Below are 8,456 nucleotides of genomic sequence, written 5' to 3'. Positions count from 1 at the left end.
ATGAGCTGGACTTTTTATAAGATCAGTCTAATTTATAATATTTTAGACCATGATCCTTATTTATTCTGGTTAATTTGATGTATTGCTGTATTTTCCGCCATACTGAAAAATTCTTCCAAGTTATTAAAATTTGTAAATGTAACTGTTAATTTTAAATTTCTTTTTCTAAACTATTTTTATGTGTGTTAAATAAGACAGACAAAATTACTGAATACTACAAATTGAAAATATTGAAAATTTGCAGGCAACTAAATTGTTTACAGATTTAGTCAGATGTTTTTGATTTTGGCTCTTCCTACTCCTATGAGAGCAATGTTTTAAAAGGCTGACATGAAATACTAATATGAAATACTTATAGCTTCCTAAAATATTCTATGGTTACACACATACACACATATGTATGCACGTCTTTATGACAGTTACCTCAGAAAAATCAACTTTACTTGGCAGGAAAGATGGCAAAATAAAGAGGTGGTATGTTTTAAGGCGTTGGCTGTTGAGTGAGCAATTACACCTGAAAAAAATATAACCAGGTTATTAGACATGGAGTGATTTGAAGTGATTTATCACAAAAACTCCCAAAAGAATTCATGCTCATGAAATTATTTCTATAATCTGTGAGTTTGCATATGCAGATAGATGCTTGCATGCATTTACCTTAAATATTTAAGGAAGATCAGTGAAAATCTGACCTACCTATTGAATAATCTGACCTTCTAATATAATGGCAAGCATCTTCCCACCTCTAAGAGAAGAATATGAAGGCAGGTGTTCTAGAAATCATGTTTCTCAAAGGACTGGTGTCATTATCACACTCTTATTCTCCTTCCCCTAAGACTTTTTATATCTGTCTTTTTTACCCTTTTGGTTAAGATGTTTATATTATCACACAAAATCCCAGTCTTACAAAATGTTAAGTTCCAGCAGAGAGGTAAAATGTTCAAATGCCTGCTTGTTGTAAAAGTACTCACCTTATTTTGCTGTGAAGTTCATTTTGTACTGAATATACAATCCTCAGATAAAGACAGACGATTATTCTTTCATAATAAAATTCTCTTCTAATAATTGGTTCATGGAGCAATATATGCTCTTGTGAATGTGAAAAGTGTACACAATAAATAGGCTTTAAGCTTGGGACATTATTTTTAATCACTTTTCATTTCTTTTTTTATAAACTTCAAAGTATATTATATCAATATCTAGCATAAGCTAATAGGCTTTATTCTGACAGTGTTCATCTATTTAAAAGCTGAACTGGACCTTTATTGCCACACATAATACCAAGTAGGTATAATTTCCACATCCATAGATCTGATAACATGATGAGATTTTTTTACAGAATTTACAGTAGATTTTACTATGTGAAATATAAATATTTTCTTTTTTTGTATGAAATAAAATGATTTCATATTCTCCTGAACTTAATTAATTAATTCACCTGTGGGTTCAAAATGAACATGCGTTGATTTAATTCCAAACTGCACTATTTCCAGCTCAGGTATTTATGATGTACTAAATTTTTAGTTTCTATATGTATGCAAATATACACAGGGAATAAACTTAATAAAAAATGCAATATTTGTTTTAGCTGAGCCCTGCAAACCAGCTATTATCTTAACTTTAAACATATTTCAGACAAGGGTTTTGAAAAACAATGTCGGCATCTTTATTTTATAAGAACAAGACTGTCAATATATGTTTTAAGAGAAAAATGTATTTGCAAAAAAATCTTTTCTAAGCTAGAATGTGTCCTGCAAACAAGAATTCCTGCTGTCTACTGCTATTAATAAGTAATCAGACATTTCTTGATTCTTCCACACTTCTTCCTGTTGCCAGACAGGCTAACCCCTAAAAGCTGTGCTGTGGGGCATCCATTTTCCTGACCAGCAAAGAAACAATCTGCTGCAGAAGGGGCTCCTTTAATAGGCTGGTGAAGTGTCCTTCTAATGAACTTTGCCATTACTGAAGCTGTAATGTTTGATGCAATCTGACAATCTGGAGCAGAGTCTGTCCAGCCAAGGATATAGGAGAGGTAATAAAATGAGGACTTCTCCTTGGTTTTGCAGAATGTTCATGCTTATTCTGAGCGCACTCCCCAACTGCATGTAAGTAAAAGCATTCTTTGTTCTTGATTACTGTTGTGTATTGCTTTCAAAAACACAGTTTTCCCACACATTCAGCATTGGTTTGGCAGCCTGAAGAGTTTCACCAGAGCATGTTATAGAACAATGAAGAATTTATCTTGCTCTATTAATATTACTTAAATCCTTCTGGGAAAAAGACATCCCTGGTGGTGAAACATTTGACGAGGTTTCAACATGTACATACATAATATCATTGGCAACTCTTTATCACAAAAAGGTTAATTTTATGTTTTATATTCCTGGGCCATGTGAGACAATGTTCTAACATTAAAATATACATAGTGCAGTAAGATAAAATAGAGCCTAACTGCAGAAAAAAATCTTTGCTATGATTCTTTTTACTCCAGCTAAGACTAAAACAGTTCCTTTGACCTTCCTTTATTTCCATATTTTCAGAACGTTCCAGTCTTACTTGCACTTCTTCCACATACCAGGATATTTGTATAACCCTTTATATAGAGATATATTGACTCCTATTTCTTTTCTTTTCTTTTCCCTTTTCCTTTTTCTTTTTCTTTTTCTTCTTTTTCTTTTTCTCTTTCTATAATGTCCTATTTAAGATGCATAAGCAGAAAATTGGGGAAAATATGCAGAGGATTGTAATATAAGGTGTAACATTTTTTATATTTCTCAGGGTAAACATCTCAAAATTAAGGTAAAACAATTTTTATAATCTCACAATAAGTGCTATTAAATTAATTCTTTATCTTTCTAACAGAAGAAAAAAATATCACAAGTAAATACCAGTGAACCACAGGGAAAATGCACCGTATTCTCTGTGCGCATACAACTTTAACAAGAGTTTTGTCTCTTTTCCAGGTTTATGAGAGTGCATAACCATCCTTTCTTTAAGAAAGAAGATCAATAACAACTAGGACTGGACTAACCTCTTGCTACAGTAACACAGTTCTGAATTGAGCCTTCATCTGTGGCTGATTCTGAATCAACATTAATAAAACACTCCTTTGCAGGACTAAAGTTGTGCAGATTTCAAAATGTCAAAGAAGCTAGTGTAAAATTTCACAAATATTAGACAGATAGACAGATAGATAGATAGACACAGTGAATTCATTTGGGTCGAATTTTAGAAGTAACTATGGAAACTAACTTTTCTCTGAAGATATTAAAAATCTGCTTGGTCATGATCCTGTGCCACCTACTCTGGATGAACCTGCTTTAGCAGGGGAGTTGAAATAGATAATCACCAGACATACCTTGCAATCCCAACCATGATTCTGTGACATTAAAAGACTATTTGAGGGGAGTAATTTTCAGATAACAAGTACAACTGAGAAATTTTAAATGAGATGGCAATTTGTGGTTTTCTTAATTGCAACTGACATTGGTCCCACTCCTATACATATATTTGCTTATCTTCTAATCAGGACACTGATTATCTCTCCATGGGTTATTTAGAATGCAGGAAAAGGCACAAGCAGGAGAAAGGGTTAATCACAGTGTGAGAGCACTGTTACAGAGGTTCTCAAAAAGAATGAAGACTAAAAAAATAGACACAAATATATTCTATATTTAATGATCCACAGAGTTGCACTAGCATTGCAGGTAGTGCATTGAGCCATGATATTTGCTGTTCAGATACATCACCTTTAAAACTTTTCTTTGTGAGAAGCTTGTTGCTGGCCTCTTTATCTGTATTGTATTTCCATTTAGTTCAACTGCCATAGTCTATTAGGAAACAATGTTTTAAAAATGATGGTAATTAAAAAAAAGCTGATTGACAGAGAATCTGGAAATCTTCCATTTCTTCTGTTCCTTAGACATTTCAGTACAATCGTTCCAGTCCACAGCAACTAACACAGGAAAAAGGAATAAACACATATGTCAACTAGATGTTATTAGATAGAACCTGAAAACTGAACCTGTCAAAGCATTTGGCACAATAAGAGTATGAGGAATGAGAGAATCACCAGAAATGCAAATGGAATTGTCATGTTTGTTTGCACTTCTTGAAACTGGTATTAGGGCTTAAAATTTCAGTGGTTTGTTTTGGAGATTTTTTCATATTTCCTTCTAGAGGTTTCCTTAGGGTCCTTTCTCCTAATTTAATGCAGTATTTTATGTTCTTGCAAATGTTTTATCACTCTAATATAATAGATTCAATGCCATTACCAGGCAGCGAAGTTCACTTTTTAGTTGCATCCAACATTTTCTCTGTAATAGCTCTCTGGAAAGTCACCTGAAATTTCCACCTTAACAAGCTATGTCAATGCCATTGTACTTGATTTTTGCTCAGCTAAATAGTGCCTGAATTGTATAAACTGTTTAATACAGCTGGCACTCAGCAAGTATTTATCTGCAATTCTAGATTTGTAGATTTAGCATTCTTTCTCATGAAATGTGATTTTTGTTTTGGAATTTAGCATGACAGCCTGTCCAGGATCAAACTTTATCTGAGAAGAGGACAGCTGCTGTTTGAGAAGTACACTTGTGGTTGCTTTTTAACATCAACAATTTGCACTTCAAAGTGGCACAGAAAAGAAGTCATTGCCTAGAGGGACAGTTGAAAGATAAAGTGATAGATACATGGAAAATTGTTGCTCCCAATCTGGTTTTTTGAGGGGGGAAAATATTTATATTGAAGAAGAAATATAAAATTGGTCAATACTGGCCATTTTACAATGGACTTTTAATAAAATCATAGAATGGGGTGGGTTGGAAAGGACCTTAAAAATCATCTAGTTCCAACCCTCCTGCCATGGACATTTTCCACTGGACAGGAGGATCCAAAGGGAAAATTAGAAGAGCAATCCTTACTGGTACAATGTCTGAGAAGGATGGATGTCCAGGTATGTAGGACTCAAATATTTACATGCCTCATGATCATTTTTACCGGGAAATGAAAAGGCAACAGGGGCAGAATCACAGAGTAAGTTTTTCTGGAAAAAAAAATTTAAATAAGAGATGAGCATATGTATTCTGGACTAGCTGCTGTATTTCAATAGTATTGAAATACAGAAGTGAAAGATGCATGAAAACTTACAGTATTTTGGTTTTTGAGGTAACAAACATAGCAGTTATGAGATCTGTAACCAAAGAAAATACCACAGACCAGATTTCTGACAATAGTTAATAAAGACACTCCAGTAGCTTGAATGCCAGACTACCATTTAATCTAGGTTTATCAGTCCTACTGCAAATTCTACTAAAATTACACTCTAGACACATAAAAATCTAAAGAAATCTGTACTATGACCTTTTGTTTTGCAGGTAATGCAAAAATAACCCACCCAAAAACCCTAGGAACTGGTACTATGAAAGTATCTCTGCACTTCTAGTATTTTAGCAGTACATTAAAGTTCTATTGTTTTGTTTTGTTTCTAAAGATTTCTGACTGTTTCTGGATGCTTATTGCATTGCATAGGAAATAAAAGCTTATACAGCCAGAGAAGCATATTTTCCTATGGGATCTTGTCCAAAAGACTGCTTTTTCCTAAAAGTTCTGCTGAAAATTTTCTTTCTATTTCATGTTGCAGATAGTTTCCTTGAATAGTCAGCTAGCTGTAGGTAATAGTCAGTTATAGGTCAATCCTCCAGAGCTTTTTCTAAAGATGAGATTTTGTTGACTTTAAAGAAAGAGATAGTATCATTAGTGGCCCTGCTGTGGACCCACTACTCCAAAAACAGGCACCGGAAATAATTTTCTGTCTCTTTTGTATAATTTTTGGAAATTGTTGTAAAATTTTAAAACAAATTTCATAGAATCATAGAACAATTAAAGTGAGAAAAGACATTTAACATCATTGAGTACAACTGAACTGTATTTTGCTGGAATCAAAAGACCCAAATTCAAATCCCTGTTTTCAAATACAAATTAAAAAAAGAGGCAAGGAAAATTCTGGCTTTATTGTGTGATATCACAGGATAATTTAGCATCCTGAAAGAGGAATGAAGGTAGAAATGGAAAGTTAACCAAAACAAAACTATTAATAATAACTTCTAAAACCTCTGTATGGCAACAGTATTTCCTTTCAGTTATGCATTCCAGGTGTGTTACTAAAAACAGAGCAATAGAATTTAAGAAGGACTAATGCTATGTAATCACTTATTAATTTGACACAAGGATATTCTTCTTACAGGTTTGAAACCTAGCTAAATTCAACACAATTTTGCCCCTTTTATGCTCCCTGACTGATCAACTGCCTTCAATGCTGCTAACCAAGATCCTTCTGAAAACTTGCTTGATTTTTGTTTCTTGACTCTCCTTTCCTGGTCACTCTTCACCTGTGTAAAACAGTTAGTCTTTCAAAGAGCAGGAAGTGGTCTTTTTCCTTCCATCCTCCATTTCCAATTCCTTACTTTTGTTCTTACGAGGCCTTTTTCTACAGAAAATGTGATGCACAAGAACAATTTCCAATCAAATTAGCCTTTCACTGCTCATTGTTTCAGTACAACTTTCTTACCTGACAAATGAAAGTCACTCCCATTACATCATCTCTTGGTAACAGTCCCAGCAGGGGCTCTAAAGAACTGCTAATACAGTGCCATGACAGGGCTCACTTTTAAGTGCCATTTTTTGTCTTTGATATCACTCTGGCTCTTCAGAGCCTAATTTTGTTTGCACTTGTTTAGGTGTAGTTTTTTGCAAATTATAGAGCTAAAGATCTTGTCTAGATACATCCTGCTTTTCAGTTAAAACAACATTTTCTCCTTGTTTTGACATCCACTGTTAAGTCTTGACCCACTTATTCATCCATTTACTTTCTCCTGGCTTTTGCCCTCCCTTTTAAAATTTTTCCATCAGCTACTTGTACTTCTTCATCTCTTTACAATGAAGCATAATCCACTTTCCTTCATTTTCAAGGACCTTAACAACCTTGAAACAGCCAGCTACCATATCTTATTTATGATAAAATGTCACCTCATACCTCAAGTGGATGTGCCACTATTTGTTATATTTTCAAAAAAGCTTCATGCTACCTCTCAGACATGGGAGGAGTTTCTCAGAAATATTTTCAGAGCAGCTAACTGTTACCATATTTCATCTCTCCCCTTAAAATTCTACATCATGATGCTCATGAAAAATGTTGGTATCCATTTGCTGATGTACCCATTCCTACTGCATATTGATTTAGACAATATTGTCTCAGAGATTTTTTATTTATCTACCTCTTATGACTGCATATGCATAAAAAACAAGTTAATCATGGCAGGAATTGTATTTTATCCCCGTGTTTGAAATGTTTTGCAACTTGGATTATGGTTGCACGAAAGCAAAATGCAGCTGTGCTTTTAGTATGACATGAGAGAGTATTACTCTTTCAGTAGGTTGCATTAGATCTTTGGTATTTCTGGCTGTGTAAAAGTAGAATTTGTACGAATTTAGAAAGAGCTGAATCTCAGCTTTGCTCAGATATGTTTTCACAGTCATTGCTAGTGAATTTTTTAGTCATAAAAAATAGCTGTAGACAAACAGTTTCATTGTCCTAATACTGAAAATATTTGTTATTTCCAGATTTTTATTCATTTAGAAAAAAACAATTATTCCTACTTCGTAAGTTAATTGGGGTCATGATAGTAAAAAGATATAACAGAGGTAATAAGAGTGTGACAAATATAAGCAGCTTACAACTGCCTTAAAAGCTATAGAGAATGATATATTCAAGACACTGATGAAACACTGATTTGTGTAATGTGTTTATAATATTGTTATTGTATCCTTCATTATTTAAAAATACAGTCTGGCATCACTTGATTTCTTGTATCTGCTGCTACAAGTTGGACACATGTTTCCATTGCACTGCATGATGTAAGAAATGCATTAGGGAAAGAAAAGTAAGGGGTACAAATAGTAAGTACATAAATTTAATATACATGTGCAGCACGTACATTGCACTCATCAACAGTCACTGTCAGGCCACGTTGCTGTGCCCAGCACGAGTTCAAGGTCTAATAGACTGTAGTGATGCATTTGGCAAACAAGCAAAACTCCAAGCACACACAGGAATGTACTGACTGTAGTCCAAGTGATCAAACAGCATCCAGTGGGCCAGAACACCACACTAAGTGGTCTAACTTAGATCAAAATGAAAATGGAAACAAATTGAAAATCTTCAACATGAGTTGCTTTTCTCAATTCTTTTGATTGATGGATCTTTCTATTTTCTACTGTCCAACCGGCCAAGAGACACATGTGGCTTTGGCAAAGCCTCACTAAATGTGGAAGCATCCTGTTCTAAGTAAAAACCACAAAAAAGCAATAAAGAATTTTATCACAGTAGCATCAAGGTTGGAAATAATTTGAACTGGATGTTTCACAGAAAACAGCACTGAATCATTTTTTTTTTAAACTGT

General features: G+C 34.0%; 1 long non-coding RNA gene across 1 annotated transcript; it reads left to right on the top strand.

Annotated features, from left to right (window-relative positions):
* The first annotated feature begins 1,835 nt into the window (after positions 1-1,835).
* LOC116446086 lies at positions 1,836-7,857 on the top strand. Its single transcript, XR_004241040.1, has 2 exons — positions 1,836-2,105; positions 2,964-7,857. It is a non-coding gene; the product is annotated as an uncharacterized LOC116446086 (long non-coding RNA).
* The last annotated feature ends 599 nt before the right edge of the window (positions 7,858-8,456 follow it).

Source organism: Corvus moneduloides, chromosome 6 (assembly GCF_009650955.1).
Source record: "Corvus moneduloides isolate bCorMon1 chromosome 6, bCorMon1.pri, whole genome shotgun sequence".
NCBI classification, from domain to species: Eukaryota; Metazoa; Chordata; class Aves; order Passeriformes; family Corvidae; genus Corvus; species Corvus moneduloides.
Note: the sequence above shows the minus strand (reverse complement) of the source record. Positions and strands in the feature narration are given on the sequence as shown.